This window comes from Camelus dromedarius, chromosome 3 (assembly GCF_036321535.1).
Source record: "Camelus dromedarius isolate mCamDro1 chromosome 3, mCamDro1.pat, whole genome shotgun sequence".
Classification (NCBI taxonomy): domain Eukaryota; kingdom Metazoa; phylum Chordata; class Mammalia; order Artiodactyla; family Camelidae; genus Camelus; species Camelus dromedarius.
In genome coordinates, this window is record NC_087438.1 from 108812479 (window position 1) to 108827780 (window position 15302).

A 15302-nucleotide genomic window follows, 5' to 3' on the forward strand; every position below is an offset into this window, starting at 1 on the left:
TGCATGGGGCGGGAGCCTAAGTGGGGCAGGGCAGGCAGAGCAGAGCAGAAGCACAGTCTTGGGGGTGGGGTGGGGGTCGGGGTGCGAGGGATTTGCTGCATTTTGGCCACTACTTCAGAGATGCTACAACTTCTTGTCTTCAGAGAATTCATTTCACCGGAAAATAAGTCAACCCTGGTTAAGGGTAACTTTCCCCCTTCACCTCAGAATGATGCACTGCAGTGCAACAACAATTGTAAAAATAGGGCCTCTCGCCTGCTTGTAAGGATACCAGATATTGACCCAACAACTTGGCCTCTAAGAGGCATCCACTGGCATGTGAACTGCACAGGCAATTTTGAGACCTAGGCCAGGGAAGAGGAGCACACACCAGGATTCAAGGCCACAGCAGGAACAGTGGCAGAAAACAAGAGCAGCTGTAGCAGCTGCTGTTCATTAAACACCCTGTGCCGGGCTCTGAGCTCACTGCTCCATGAGCGTGGTCTCCATTCATGCTCGTGACAATTCTCAGAACAAGAACTAGGATGGCTCCATTTTACAGATTAGGAAACTGACACTCTGGAATTAAGAGGCTTGCCCAGGATCACAAAGCTAGTGATGGATGGGGGCGGGTGCACCCTTGTCTGCCTCCCGAGCCAGTGGTCTGAGCCCCGGAGCCAACCTGGCGCCCCCCGGGGCCCACTGGGGCTTCTCCTCCTGAAGCCTGGCTCTTCGATCTAAGCCAGCATCAGGCTTTTTGGGGAAAAAAAAAACAAAAACCCAAGTTTCAGGATACAACATTTTTGGAAACAACCTCTCCTGCTGACCCTGGATGACCTCTCTTCTTGCCGTTTCCCCATCATTTCTTCCCAGCTGCAATGGTTAACTTTATGTATCAACGTGTTGGGGCCACAGTGCCAGTATCTGTTCAAACATGATTCTGGATATTTCCATGAGTACGTTTGTGGATGAGATTTACATTTAAATTGGTGAGTTCTGTGTAAAGCAGATGGACTTCCTTCATGTGGGTGGAGTAAGCTGAAGGCCCAAACAAAAGGCTGACCTACCCCCAGCAAAAGGAATTCTTCCAGTAGATGACCTCTGGGCTTCATCTGTGTTATAGAAACCCTACCCACAATGTGGTTGTATGAGAAGGTAGGGCCCTTGGGAGGTAATTAGGATTAGATGAGATCAAGAGGGTGGAGTCCTCAGAAAAGGGATTAGTACCCTTGTAGGAGTCATGAGAACTCCTGCTTCCTCTCTCGACTACCTGAGGACACAACAGAGGTCAGCAGTTGGCAAACCAGAAAGGGGCCCGCAACAGAACTTGACCATGCTAGAATCTTGACTTGGACTTCCAGCCTCCAGAACTGTGAGAAATAAATTTGTGTTATTTATAAGCCATTATGGTATTCTGTTGTAGCAGACCAAACTGACTAAGACAATCTGTAACATGGGGCCTTCCTGGTTCACCAGGAGACTGCTTTTAGATTCGAACAGCAACTCTTTCCTGAGTCTCCACTTGCGGGTCCCCTCATCAGATTTGGACTTGCCAAGTCTCCACAATCATATGAGCTAATCCTCAAAAATAAATCTCTTTGTCTATGTTTGTGTACCTGTGTACATGTACAGATAGACAGACAGATAAAAATACACCTCCTATTGGTTCTGTTTCTCTGGAGACCCCTGATGAATACACCAACCTAACTTTCTGATTGCAGAAAAATTCCCATGTTTCACCCAACAAGTTCTCAACAAGTTCAATCACTGATTCACTCATGCCAACCAAATATTGGGTCCTGCAGCACCACACTTCTCAAACTGAAATGTGTTCAGGAATCACCTATGGAACTTGTAAAAGCGCAGATCCAAATCGAACAGTTTTGTATTTCTGCCATGTTCTAACGTAATGCTGACTGGTTCACTAGCCACACTTTGTGTAGCAAGGTTGTACAGACAAAAGCAAAGAAGATGCCTAAGTGAACCCAGGAGTATTCTTAAGCTACCACTAAGGCACATAGATTTTAAAGAAAGAAAAGAAAATCGGGGGTGGGGGGGTGTTCAATCCTTTGTCATGGAGATAGTAGGTCTTAAACACTGTAACCTGCCACCCACTTTAGCCCAGAAAAGCTCTGTCACATTGTTCTCCAATCCTACCCCCTTTGCCTCTTAAAAAGAGACCAGCAGTTGGCAATACATAAGGAGAAAAATACAATTAAACCCCAAAGAAAGAAACCCCACAGCCCTTCATTTCAATTAGAATCAGCGGCTGTTGGAAATGGGCAAATTTAGAGCTGTAATACCAGTGAAAAACAGTGAATTCTCCATTGTGATCAAAGGCTTCATTTAGCAGGCTGAAAAGCAAGCATGAGCTTAATTGAATGAGAGAGAGATCACCTCCAAATCATCCAGCCATAACCAAACAGCCTTGAAAAATATAATGCATTGGATGGAGAGGAGTAAGCCCTGGGCTCCAACACCTCTTGCCTGGCTTGTAGATCCCCAAGAATCAGCAAAGAGAGACCTCAGAGGCCACCTGATCCCATTCCTCATCTGGTGGGGGAATACACTTCCGACTAGGGCTTTCAAAAATCTTTGGCTATAATACACAGAAATACATTTACATCCAACCCAGTGTACACACATCATATAGTGAAAGCCTCACAAAATAATATGTATCGTTTCCATGTGTGAAGTATTCCAACACTTGCTCTTCTTTTTCATGCTTTTAAATGCTGTCAAAAGCCACAAAATGAATTTCAAGGCTCAAGAAGGGGTCATGACCCACAGTTTGAAAAACACTACTATTGGGTACCGTGGTTAAATAACCAACCAAGCCCTTCATCTAACAACTGAGTGCTGGCTGTCTTCCAAGCACTGGGAACACAGCATCAAACTCACAGACAGGAGAGGAGACAGGAGTTCACAAATGATCACACAGATACATATTAAATACTACACATTGAGGCAAATGTAAAAAGAAAGAGCAAAGGATGTCATGAGAGCTCATAGCAAGGGCACCTCTTTTGGAACAGGAGGATGTCCGGAATGGACCAGGCAAAGCCACTCTTGAATGAAATTTAAGCTGTATCTAAAGGATGAGCATACATAGCCAGGAAAAAGGGGAATGTTCTGCTTAAAAATATCTGGTGCTAGGAAATGCATGCTTATCTATGGCAACCTCAAGTGACAATAAGAGCGTCATCTGTCCAAACCAGAGTCACCCAGTTCTCACCCTGTGTCAGCCTCGAGTCAAGCACTTCACACTACTAGAGCTTAATGGAACACAACTTCCTGAGTTTGAATCCCAGCTCCACCTCTTATAAGCTGTGTGACTGGAAGCATGTTAGTTGAGTTTTCTCATCCATAGGGAAGGGATTATTCGTGGTACCTGCCTCATCATACTGTTGCTAGAATTAAGTGAATTAACCCAAATGCAGGGGCTTAGGAAAATGCCTGGTGCATGGTAAGTACAAAATGAATTGCTAAATTAAGCAATATGGACTCAAAATCCTTAACAACTTGCTTCAGGCAAGCACTACCTTTGGCACATGAACTAGCCAATTTCCAAGAGAGTTTATTTCCTATCCTAATGTGCTAAATCTAGTGGAACAGAGGGCTGAAGTCCTTAACTCTGCAGGGCCTTACAGACAAACGAAACCAGGAGAAAGGGGACCAGTCTGACTACCTGCCCCTAGCTGTCATCTCAGAATGCATCTCTGGGCCTGCATTTCACCACCACTCTCCCCGGGCTGATGAATTTTCCCATTCAGCACCAAGGATACAGTTGATTTCCCCAGAGAACTCTAATAATGGAATTACAGTATGTTTACTTGATGCAGAAAACCTCTGGCTAGATAGTTAATTAGAGGCCTCAGAATGCTGAAAAATCATCAAGCTTTCAAGAGGCCTAAACAGATCCAAAATGCCAGGTTCAAGTCACATCAATAATTAAAATTAAATTATTGTGCTGCACTGAAAGTCATCTCCGATACAACTTTTTTCTAAATGGTTCTCCAAAGATAAACTCAATCTTGGCTTCAGGGAGGCATCTGTCATAAACCCACAGAATCAGAGACAAAAAAGCACGCTGTTCCCTTTGTGTGTGTGCTGCGTCTAATTCCCCAGGACAGGCGAGGACAGGGCGGCTTGGCTGGGCGTTCACAACTCCCACTGCTGGGAGGCAGCCATAAAAATGAGGAGCAGCTCTGGTGTTTGTAGGACTCGCTATGCTTCACTGTTCACATCCACCTTCTCCCTGTGTCCTCTCAGGATCTCAGCACGTTTGGCAGAACAGGGTTTCTTAGCCCCACTGCACCGATGAGGGGACTGAGGCTTTAGGTGGGAAAGTAACCAGAGTCAAGACTCAGAGCCAGCAAGCGGCATAGAAGGTAGGAAAATTCAGGTTTTCTGGAGTCAAGGAAAGAGGAGGAAAGCAGACAGAAGTAGGAAAAGAGGAAACAACATGTCTTTCAAAATAGCAGGAAAAAGATATAAAATTGAAAAGCAAAAGACATGTTTGGAACAACTCAGAGCCAATTCACACAAAGAGCAGCTGTTAAAATGACACTTGTTCCATGCACTCATAGAAGAGGCTGACATTATGATACCATTACTGACACAAAAATAGCTACCATTAGCCAACAACTTACTATGGGCTAAGGATGTGTCTAAATGCTTTTCACAAATAATAATCCCCATTTAATCCTCACAACAACCTTACTTAATAGAAACTATCATTTCACAGTTCAGAAACTTAGGTTCAGAGAGGGTGATTATTTGCTGAAACTCACACAGGTAGTAAGAAGTAAATGCAGAGTTGACCTTGGCTGATTGCCAAGCCCACCCTCTTAATCATGTTAATATACTGTTTTCAAAGATCCCAGGGGGAAAAGGTTAGCATTAATTGAACCAGGCTATAAGGAATGGGTGAACTTTATCAGCCAACCAATGCTATGCAGTGCCTGTGTGCCTTAGCAGGCAGCCTCTTTGAGCTAATGAGTTCATAACCTCTGTTATTCACTCGACAAATATTTATTAAGCACCCATTAGGTATCAAGCACCGTGCTTTATGCTGGAAATATAGCATTGCAGAAATAAATAAAAATCCCTGCCCTCATGAAGCATCTACTCAGGAACAGAGAAAAACAAAACAAGTAACGTAAATATTATGTTAGCTTGTGGTAAGTGCTGCAGAGAAAAAATCAAAGCAGGCAAGGAGGATGGGGTGGAATTTTTAAAAGAATGGCTGGGGAAGGCCTCACTGAGAATGAAGGTGAACTTTCAGTAAAATCCTGAAGCCAGTGATGCAGCAAGCCATGTTGATGTCTAGGGAAAGGACGTATCAGGTATGGAAAGGAGCAAGTGCAAAGGTCCTGAGATAAGAATAAGAAGACTGTGGCTAAAGTGGAGGGTAGTGGGAGGTGAGGTCAGAGGCCACAGAACCAGGGGAGGTGGGGCTTTCTCAGCCACGTTTAGGACTTGGGCTTTGCATGTGATGAGAGTCATTGGGGATTTAGCAGAGGAGTGACAAGACTTAAGCTCCAACTCACATTTACAGATAACTCTAGATGCCACTGGGACAGCAGACTCAGTGGGCAAGGGTGGAAAGAGGGAGGCCAGTTAGAAGTTGAGAGATGATGAAGACCTGTGGCTAATAATTTTTATGTTAGTATGGTCCTTCACTCTTTACTGATCCACATAAATCATTTCACTTCATCTTCATAAAAACCCTCAGAGTTTCACCCTCCCCATTTAGATAAAGAAACGAAGGCTTTGGCTCACTGAAATAGGTTAAGTGGCTTGCTTACATTTCCTTGGCGAGTTAGCGGCAGAGCTGTATCTTAAACCTAGGATGTTTTTATTCCCCATCCAGCGCTCAAATCCCCTCCCACGCAACTGCCTGCCTCCCTGACTCCCGCAGTATCAGATGATATCCGTCTGACCATCACAGCCACATGGCCTGACCATAAATGACACTGATATGTATCTGGTAACCCAGATCTCAGACAACACAGAAAATCGAATCCAACAAAAAGAAAAGCCATCGAAAGCCATCCTCACACAGGCATAAGCCTCTTGAACAATGCATAATGGGAAGAGAGGGCAGGGGGTCCTAGAATGTAAATTGAATGTTTATTTAGCACTTCTATGTGCCCAGAACAATATTAGATGTCATGTGGGGAAAGGGAAGAAATAAACTTCTCTGTTGTCAAGGAGATTTCAATGCGGTGGTGAAAGCAGACACATTTGTGGGTAGGAAAGACAATGCAATGAAGGGGAGATGGGGTGTCACACACCCAGGGATTTAGTAAGGGTTGAGGAGACTAAGCCTTCAGTGAACAGAGGAGGAGAGCTTGAGAAATGCACCCCCTGGAAACTTTTAAAAGGTGGTCACCAAATTCCTTAATCTTCTGTATTTTTAGAGATGTGTTTAGAACCATGTCAGAAAAGCCTTCAAACATTGTGACCTGTTGGCATGCCATGCAGCCATCATGGGTCTATTATTCCTTTCCACATCAGTGTCTCTTTGAGGGTCTCAAACATACATGCTACCAGAACTAGGATTTTCAACATTAAGGCCAAGGAGCCAAGCCAAACAAGGCTCCTTAGAAGACAGGTAATAAGGGATTTAAAATATCCAAGCTATAAAGGTCTCAAGGGGCCTTCTAGTCCAGATGTCAAAAAATTATGACCCACAGGTTGACCTTCTGGTTTTGTAAATAAAGTTTTATTAGAATGCAGCCATGCCCTTCAGTCTGTGCTGCCTACAGCGGCTTCACACGAGAACAGCAGAGTCGAGCAGTTGCAACAGAGACCATGTGGCCTGCAAAGCCTAAAATATTTACACTCTGGTCCTTTACGAGCATCTGCTGACCTCTGTTCTCTTCCAAAGCCCTCATGCTAAAGATGGGAAAACTGAGACCCAAAAAGATCCAAGAAACTGACCAAAGTTATTCGATGAGTGCATCACTAAGGCAGGAATGAAGCAAGTCAGGTGAGGGCTGGCCACCCTTCAGACATTACATTACTCATTTTTGCTCTCATCATCATATGCCAGGTTCTGGCTGAGGATAATGCATGCAGAAAACATACAAAGCCCCAGCCCTCAGGTTTCCTACACTTGAGGCATTAGGGGACTCCAAGACATTAAAAAAAAAGAAAGAAAGAAAAGAAGAAAATAAGCACAAAGTGCACAGAGTGCAACAAAAGCAACTAACAGAATGATGAGTCGGGATGGGGCTTGGGGAGGGAGGGAAATATTTTAGACAAGGAGTCAGGAAAGTCCTTTCTGAGAAGGTGATAGTTGAGCTGGGTCATGAGGGATGAGGTCATAAAGAGCAGATGGAAAAGCATTCATACAGAGGGAACAACAACTGCAAAGTCCCCGACGCAGCAACAATCTTGGCATGTGCATGGAACAGCAAGAGGCTGCATGTGGCCAGAGCACAGCAGAAGGGCAGAGTGCATGAGGTGAGGTTAGAGGTGAGCCAGGCCTGAAGGCCCGTGGTAGTGAGTGTGGATGGTCAACTCTCCCTTGAACATGTTTTCCTTGAAGTTACATCATCTTCCTCTTCATCAAACCCCTAAAGGGGTTGAATCTGGCTCAACCAGTGTGCCTTAGATGTGTCTGAGCCCCCAGGAAATGAGGATAATGATACCCACTTTATTGGGCTATTTGAAGAATTAGATAAGACAAGACAGATAACAAGCTCAGCCTTTGCACGGTGCCTGACATTTGACAAATTTGATAAATATTATTGGTAATGAGATGTGTGAAGATAGAAATTGCCACTAGGTCTCCATCCTTCTGAGTAAAAGACATCAAGTGGTCAAATGTACCAGTAGAGTAACTAAACCAGAGAAGTCAAGTGACCAACCCAAGGTCACACAGCAATTAAGGAGAAGAGTCACACAATAACTCAGCCCTTCACTGCCCACTAGCGGCTCATCACATTTCAGCAACACAGCAGCCTCAGTGATACTCTGACCACCAATCTACAGGCAAATGCCAGTGCACTTTGAAAACAGCAGTGGAGAGGGGATGAAAGGGATTTTTTGAGCATCCTTGCAGAATTTAATTCAAGCGTCCTGATGAAGTACCTGCTATTGTCATGTGTACAAAGTTGAATCATCTATGCTCTCTGTAGCCTTGAGGAATGCAGAGGCTTGTACGGAGGACAGTTATGCAAACAATTATAATCTTACAGGATATGAGGTTTACTACAGGCACAGGCAGGTGAGAGAATTATACTCTGCCCAGAATGTCAGGGGAGGTGCCAGAGAAGAAGTGGCCCCTGAGCTGACTCTTAAAAGGTACTGAGGGAACCAGAAGGCGTTTGGTTTGGCTGAGCAGAGAGGGTGAGCGGCAAGTGGTCAAGCTGTGACGGGCATGGCTCATGGAAAGGCCCAGACCTCTGAACCACAGAAGCACGGACCTAGTGGGCAAAAGGGAGGCACCGAAGGGAAGAACCTCAGAATGACATGTGACAAGATCCCTCCTGGTCAGAGGAAGGATTTGAGGGGACAAGACTGGAAACACAAGCACCACTTCGGAGCCTCCATTGCGAGTCCAAACCTAAGGTAGGACAATAATGGTTGGAGGAAACAAGGAGACAGATTCTGGAGCCTCTAGGGAGGAGAATCAGCAGTATGTAATGACAGACAGGACGCTGGAACAGGGCAGAGAGAGAAGGGGCGCCTGCTGGGCGGGGCCCACCTTTCACCAAGACAGGAACCCTGAGAAGGAGCAGGTGGGTGCTGGGAGAGGGCATGAGTTCTGCTCAGAGCAGTAGCAGACACTGAGCTCAGGGCTGCAACAGTGTTGTTTTTCTTTTCACTCTGCAAGATTGTCTTCTCAAACCTCCGTGGCATAAACTAGATGAAATTAGAGCCATTCCCAGTGGAGGGGAGAAAGGAACAGAGATGGTTCAGCTCATTGCCCCCAGAGACACCAGAACCCTTCAGCTTTACGAGTCTTTGACTGGGAGGTAACTGGGAGGCTGGGCCTTTAGAATCAGGAGAACATGGTCTGAATCCCCTGGGACATACAGCCCAACAGGAGCCCTGAGAGGAAGGGTCTGGAGCAAAGGACCAGGCAGTTGCAGCAAATCGAGATCAGATGCAGGGTCTTGGGTGCATTTTCCACTCTCTGCTACCCAACAGCAGAGTTCATCTGCTCCCATCCCTAACCCATCTGAAATTATCAAAGTGCAAGATTCTGATCTTCTACCAAAAGAAGCTGGAGCCTGTATTCAGAGCCTTGGCTCCCTGGATCCCAGCACTGGAACAGTTCTGTTCCCAGAAGGACAGACCATCCCCAGGCTCTCCCTTCCTCCCACCCCCAATCCCGCCTCCCCATGCCCACCTTGTCCACGGCAGCCCAGACCCCCCTCCCCGCCTCCAGCCTGGCGGAGCGCCGATGCTGTGTCACCGCTACACCAGGCTGCTTTCCTATTTTCCCTGGGCCTGATTATTTTAAGCCTCCTCTGAGGCCCCACCAGGCTTTGGCCAGCGTTATCTCCTATGCACAGTCGCCGCCTTGTTAAAAGGTAATCAGAGAAGCTGACTTTAATAAATGTTAACACCCTCAGTGTGAAATCTGGCAATTAAAACTCCTCCCCAGGACCTCTGAAACAGGCCCGTGGAAAATCCCCCATCTTCATAAGCTCCTGTCATCAGAGGACACTGAGAGAAAGGAGGGAGGCAAAGGAGGTGTCAAAACCTTCAGAAGGGAGAGAAGTGAGCGCAGCAAAGGCTCTTTCCCCACCTCTCAGCCCTCTCTCCAAGAATCCCACAGCAGACCACTGTCATGGACGGGGCTTACAAGCAAACAGAGGCAGTCAGAGCGGAGACCAAAGGGACCACCAGTCCAGCAGTTTTCAGAATTGAGAGTGCACCAGACTAGTGTGGAGGGCTCGTTAAAACAAATCACCAGGGTGCCCTCCTCAGAGTTTCAGATTCAGTAGGTTTGGGATGGCGTCTGAGAATTTACATGTCTAGCAATTTCCCAGTGATGCTGGTGCTTCTGGTCCAGAGACCAGAGTGTGAGAACCACAGACCTAGTCCAATACCCTCCCTTCATAGACAAGGAAGCCAGAGAGAGACGGAGACTCGCCAGTGATCTTACCATGAGTGAGTCCTGCCCCGTTCAAAAGGGCCAAAGCAAGCCTCTTGAGAGCCCCAATGTTTTCATTTCTTTTTCCCCCATAAGTACATTGTGTTTATTAATAATCCTCATCACCACCCTCCTCATTATCCTGAGATGAGATCTTTAGAAGTCAAAGTATAAAGAAGAATAAAATAATGCCATTTGCAGCAATATGGATAGACCTGGAGATCGTCATACTAAGGATAAGTGAAGTAAGCCAGAAAGAGAAAGACGAATACCATATGATATCACTTATATGTGGAATCTTTAAAAATGACACAAACGAACTTATTTAAAGAACAGAAACAGACTCACAGACATAGAAAACAAACTTGTGGACGAAGAGAGGAGTAGGGGGATACATTGGGAGTTTAGGATTTACAGATACTCACTATACTATATATAAAATAGATAAACAACAATGTCCTACTTATAGCATAGGGAACAATATTCAGTATCTCCTAATAGCTTATAATGAAAAAGAATATGTAAAGGAATATATATATATATATATAACTGAATCACAATGCTGAACACCAAAAATTAACACAACATTGGAAACCAACTATACTTCAATTAAAAAAAATAAGTCAAGGGAATAAAGAGTTGGTGGTTGGCACGCTGAGTAATTAGACAGCTGGCCTCGTCAATACACCTGAAACCAAGTTGGAAAAGAGTGCTCCTAAGTGAGTTCTTTGATTTCTGCAAATGACAAGGTTTCCTTTGTTTCCTCTTCCTTTAGATCTGATTCTTAGGACCCTTAAACATCATCTAGTCAAACTTTTTCACTGAAGCCCAGAGAAGGCAGGAGGTTTCCCCAAGGTCACACAGCAGGATGAGTGGCAGAGTCGTTTCCTAGCAGTCAGTCCAGCATTTCTCCATCTCCATGGTCCTCCTGGGCCCCCTGAAGATCAGACGCTCTAGTGTAACCAACGTTCCAAAACTCAGCCTCTCTGGAGTAAGGGAGTTCGGAGCAGTCTGCCCACATCTCCACAGGCATCATGCTGGCTGAAGCTGCAAGGCTGCATTTTGCTTCTACCACCAATGTGAGGTGGGAAGCCCCATAAAAAACACCGGTAGGACCCCCAGGCAGGGCTACTACTCTCCTGTAGTAGTAGTAGCACCATCTGGTTCCCTGGCCCAGCGGATCTGTCTCACTTTTTGCCTCTGAAATGGCTTACTTCTAGGAAAGTGGAACTTACCCCTAAAATTCTATTGGTTCCCTGAGCTAACTCCTGATTGGTCCATTTCTACAAAGCTTGCTCCTAGTCAACTTTTGTTATACATTATTTGCATATGATGTTGCAAAGTGTAAACTGGCAGCCTATAAAAGCCTGTGTAAACGTACAGCCGGGGTCCAGAGCTTGGAGTGTTAACTCCTCTGGGCCCACTGGCGTAATAAGCCTGTGTTCTCCAACTCTCAAGAGTGCTGCTTGGTCTCTCGCCTGGATCCAGGTTGCTGTCACCACTGAGCTGTAACACCGAGCTGTAACACTGAGCTATAACACATTTTTCTGCAACAAAAGCACTCTCCTCCTGCCCCCACCTCAGCCAGCAACACCCCTGGCTGAACTAAAACATGGCCTGTCTCCCAGCTTCTGGTGGTTTGCTGAGAATCACGGGCATCCCTTGGTTTATAAAAGCATCATCCCAATTTCTGCCTTTAATGTCACATGGTGGTGTCACTGTGTGCGTGTCTGTGTCCAAATTTCCCCTTTTTAAAAGGACATCAGTCACAATAAATTATAGGCCTCCCGCTCCAGTATGAGTGCATTTTAATTTAATTGATTACACCTGCAACAACCCTGGTCTCAGATGAGGTCACATTTTGAGATACTATGGGCTAGGACTTCAACACTCGAATTTGGAGGACACGCAGTTCCATCTGTAACAGCGTGGATCACACACACCTGAGTTTGCCTCCCAGTTCTCTGACCCACAAGTTATGAGACCCCCGAGCCTGTCCTGACCCCTCTGAGCAATATTTTCCCCAGTTGCAAAACTTAGAGGATTGATTAAGGAACACACAGATGATAACAAAATGGCAGCTACTCTGCAACACTGGCATGTCTCGGGGGAGGGTAAAGACCACGACCTTGAGCGCCAATGCCACTGGCTAGTTTTGTGACCATGGGTGTTTTAATGTATTTTTACCATCAGAGTTCAGTTTTTCTCATTGGAAAGATGGAGATAAGGATGATATGAATCCCAGAGAGGAGAATATAAAATGTTTTATGAGAAAAGCACTTCGCAGACTCTCCAGTGGGGCCACTGATACTGGAGGCGGATGCCGACAATGCTGTAAAAGCTTCAAGAACTACAGAGAGGGGAAGCCCATGAGGAAGGCTGGTGACCGTGTGGATGATGAATGGGAAACAGGCACCTGCAAGTCAGCAGCCCAGGGGCTCACAGGCAGCAGGACAGCCAACCTCTCAGTGGGTGTAGAGGCCAGACACTATGGCAGAGATGAGCACTGGAGGAGGTTAATTCACCCAGATCCTAGATCCAAGGTGCTGCTGCCCATGAGGCCCAGATGGTCTCAGTGTGACAGGGCTTCACTTCCTCTGATTTTGGGGAAGTACCAGCAGAGCATCCTGGGTCAGCCTAACTCCACCTCACTGCCTGCCTCCCCACAGATCCAGGCAGCCTCCACCAGACTAACTGGTCTATCAGCCAGTGAAGGGAAAAGAGGGATTGGGGGCCTAAGGCAGGGTAGGAAGTCGAACTGACCCGGGTTACAGTCTGAGCATAACCACTTGCTGACCATGTGACCCTGGTGAAGATGCCCCCATCTCTCCGAGTCTCTGCTTCTCATCTGCCAAGTCTGGTTAATTGCAAAACCTGCCTCATTCATAAAGAGTTACTGGATGTAATGGGTGGGAAGTATTTAATGCAGTATCCACTCTATACAAAGTACAGGTTTTTAAAGAAAGGATAAGAGAAAGAAATGTGAAATAAAATTTCCCATAGTAAAAAGATTCTAAGAGGTAAGAATCTGCCACCAACTCATCAACTTCCCGGGTCATTTTGGACACCTCTGTAGGCCTGTTCTCCTCCATTCTATGAACGCATGTCTCAAATGACTTTTCCAGGCCTGACGTCTCTATCTGTTATCTGAGACTTACCTGGTCACTGTGGAAGCGTTTCAGAGCCACAGAGGAAGGGCAGCTGTGCTCATGCCGACACTCACGGGAGAGACGGGCTCCTCCAATGCTCCCCTGTCCCTGGAGCTCAGGGATGCAGTGCCCTTCCCCCTCCCTCCCCCGCCTTCTTCACCTCAGGCCAGTCTGCTCCACCCACAATGGGCTTTTTCTGTTCCTCACATAGTTCCTATCTCAGAGACTTTGCACGTACAGCTACTCTGTCTCCACACACGCACTATGTGTGCATATGTGCGCCTGCAAAAATACACACACGCACACTTCCTTTTCCTCTGGTATGTCCACTTCCTGCAGAAAAACACTTCCATCAGTTGCTTGGCTGCCCAGAAGACACTCAGCCCCTGCCCCAGTCCCCACATCCCCACACCATGGAAAGAGTGTCACTGAGAGTTGCTGGTTGGGGAAGGGGGCAGATATGAGGCACACAGGGGTGCAGCAGCTTCCTGGAGGCCTATTTGGGAATAAACTCTGTAACCCCTGGGGTGAAGGCAAACCTAATGGTACCCGGGCTGGGGTGGACCTTATTCCTTGGGGAACTCACAGGACTGGATATTAAGAATGTGGGCTTCAGAGAAAGGCAGGTGACAGTTCAAGTCCAGACCCTGCTCCTAACTTAGGGTTGAGAGCTGGGGCTCTGGGTCAGATCCAGCAAACACTTATCCAGAGCCTCACGTATACTGGGCCGTCTTTCAGACTCTCACAGGGAAAATCAACAGACAAGGATAATTGGCTCTGTGGAACGGACCCTCTAGCAATAGGAGACAGACAATAAACATAATACACACATGGAAGATTTCAAAATGCTATGTTGATGGGGAAAAGCAGCAGAGCAGACTAAGGGGAAACTGAGAATGGAGGCAGCAGAGGGAGGGTGGCCAAGCTAGGCCTCACTGAGTAGGTAAGACTTGAAAGTAAGTATGAAGGAGGTAAACAAGAGTCCAAGGAAGACATGTGCGGGGAGGGGAACAGCTGGACAGAAAGTTCTAAGAGGTTACCCAAGTTGAAATGCTGGCTTCACTACTCACTAGCTGTGCAGGCTCGGGAAGTTACTGCATGTTTCTGAGGCTCCGTTTCCTCATCCGCTAAGAGCACGTAATGACAGCACCCACCCCAAGGGTCGTGAGACCAGTTAAAAGCAATCAAGGGCCAGGATGGCAGAGGAAGGATCTCACCGAACCCCTGTTCCCTCAAAAACAATGCAAATAGGGGCCAAATAATGAAAATCAACCATTTTAGTACTCCAGCAATTAACAATCACAAAATGATCTGAAAATCTTCTGTCCCAGACAGACTGCTGAACATCCAAGCCTGTGACATTTTAACGGGGCCAGTCTCATCCTCGTCCCTCCCCGGTCAGAGTCCTGGTAGCCAAAAGCAGGCAGCTCTGTAGACAACAGAGATTTGACTGCTTCAGGGGCTCCACAAAGAAACCAACATATCAAACCTTACAGGAGGCAGCGAAAGCAGTGGTTAGAAGGATGCCGAGAGCTGTAAATGCTTCTATTAAAGAAAAAGAAAGGTCCCAAATCAATATCCTAAATTTCCACTTTGAGGAACTAGACAAAGATGAGCAAACCAACCCCCAAGCAAGCAGAAGGAAGGAAACAAGATTCGAGCTAAGAGGGGCGGCCAAGATGGCGGAGTTGAGGGACGCTGGTTGCTCACCTTCTCCCACAAATACATCAAGACTGACATCCTCAGACCCACTCCTCCAGTCAGAACACCTGCTGGACTTTGACAGAACATCGCCTTCTTCAAAAGACAAAATTTCCCAGAAATCTGGTAGGAGAAAAGGGAAAAAGAACAAAAAGGAAATTAGTGCGGGACCAGTCCCGCAGGGAGGGAGCGGCGAAGGCGGTATAGTGCTCATGCGCTGGGTCTCCCCGTCTCAGCGGAGAGGTCAGTGGGACAGAAGGCTCGGATCTCTAAGGAAGAGCCCTTGACCGGCAGAACTAAGCTAAGTGGACAGAAAGGGTCCCTGTGACCCCCAGCCCTAGACGTGAACCGGCAGC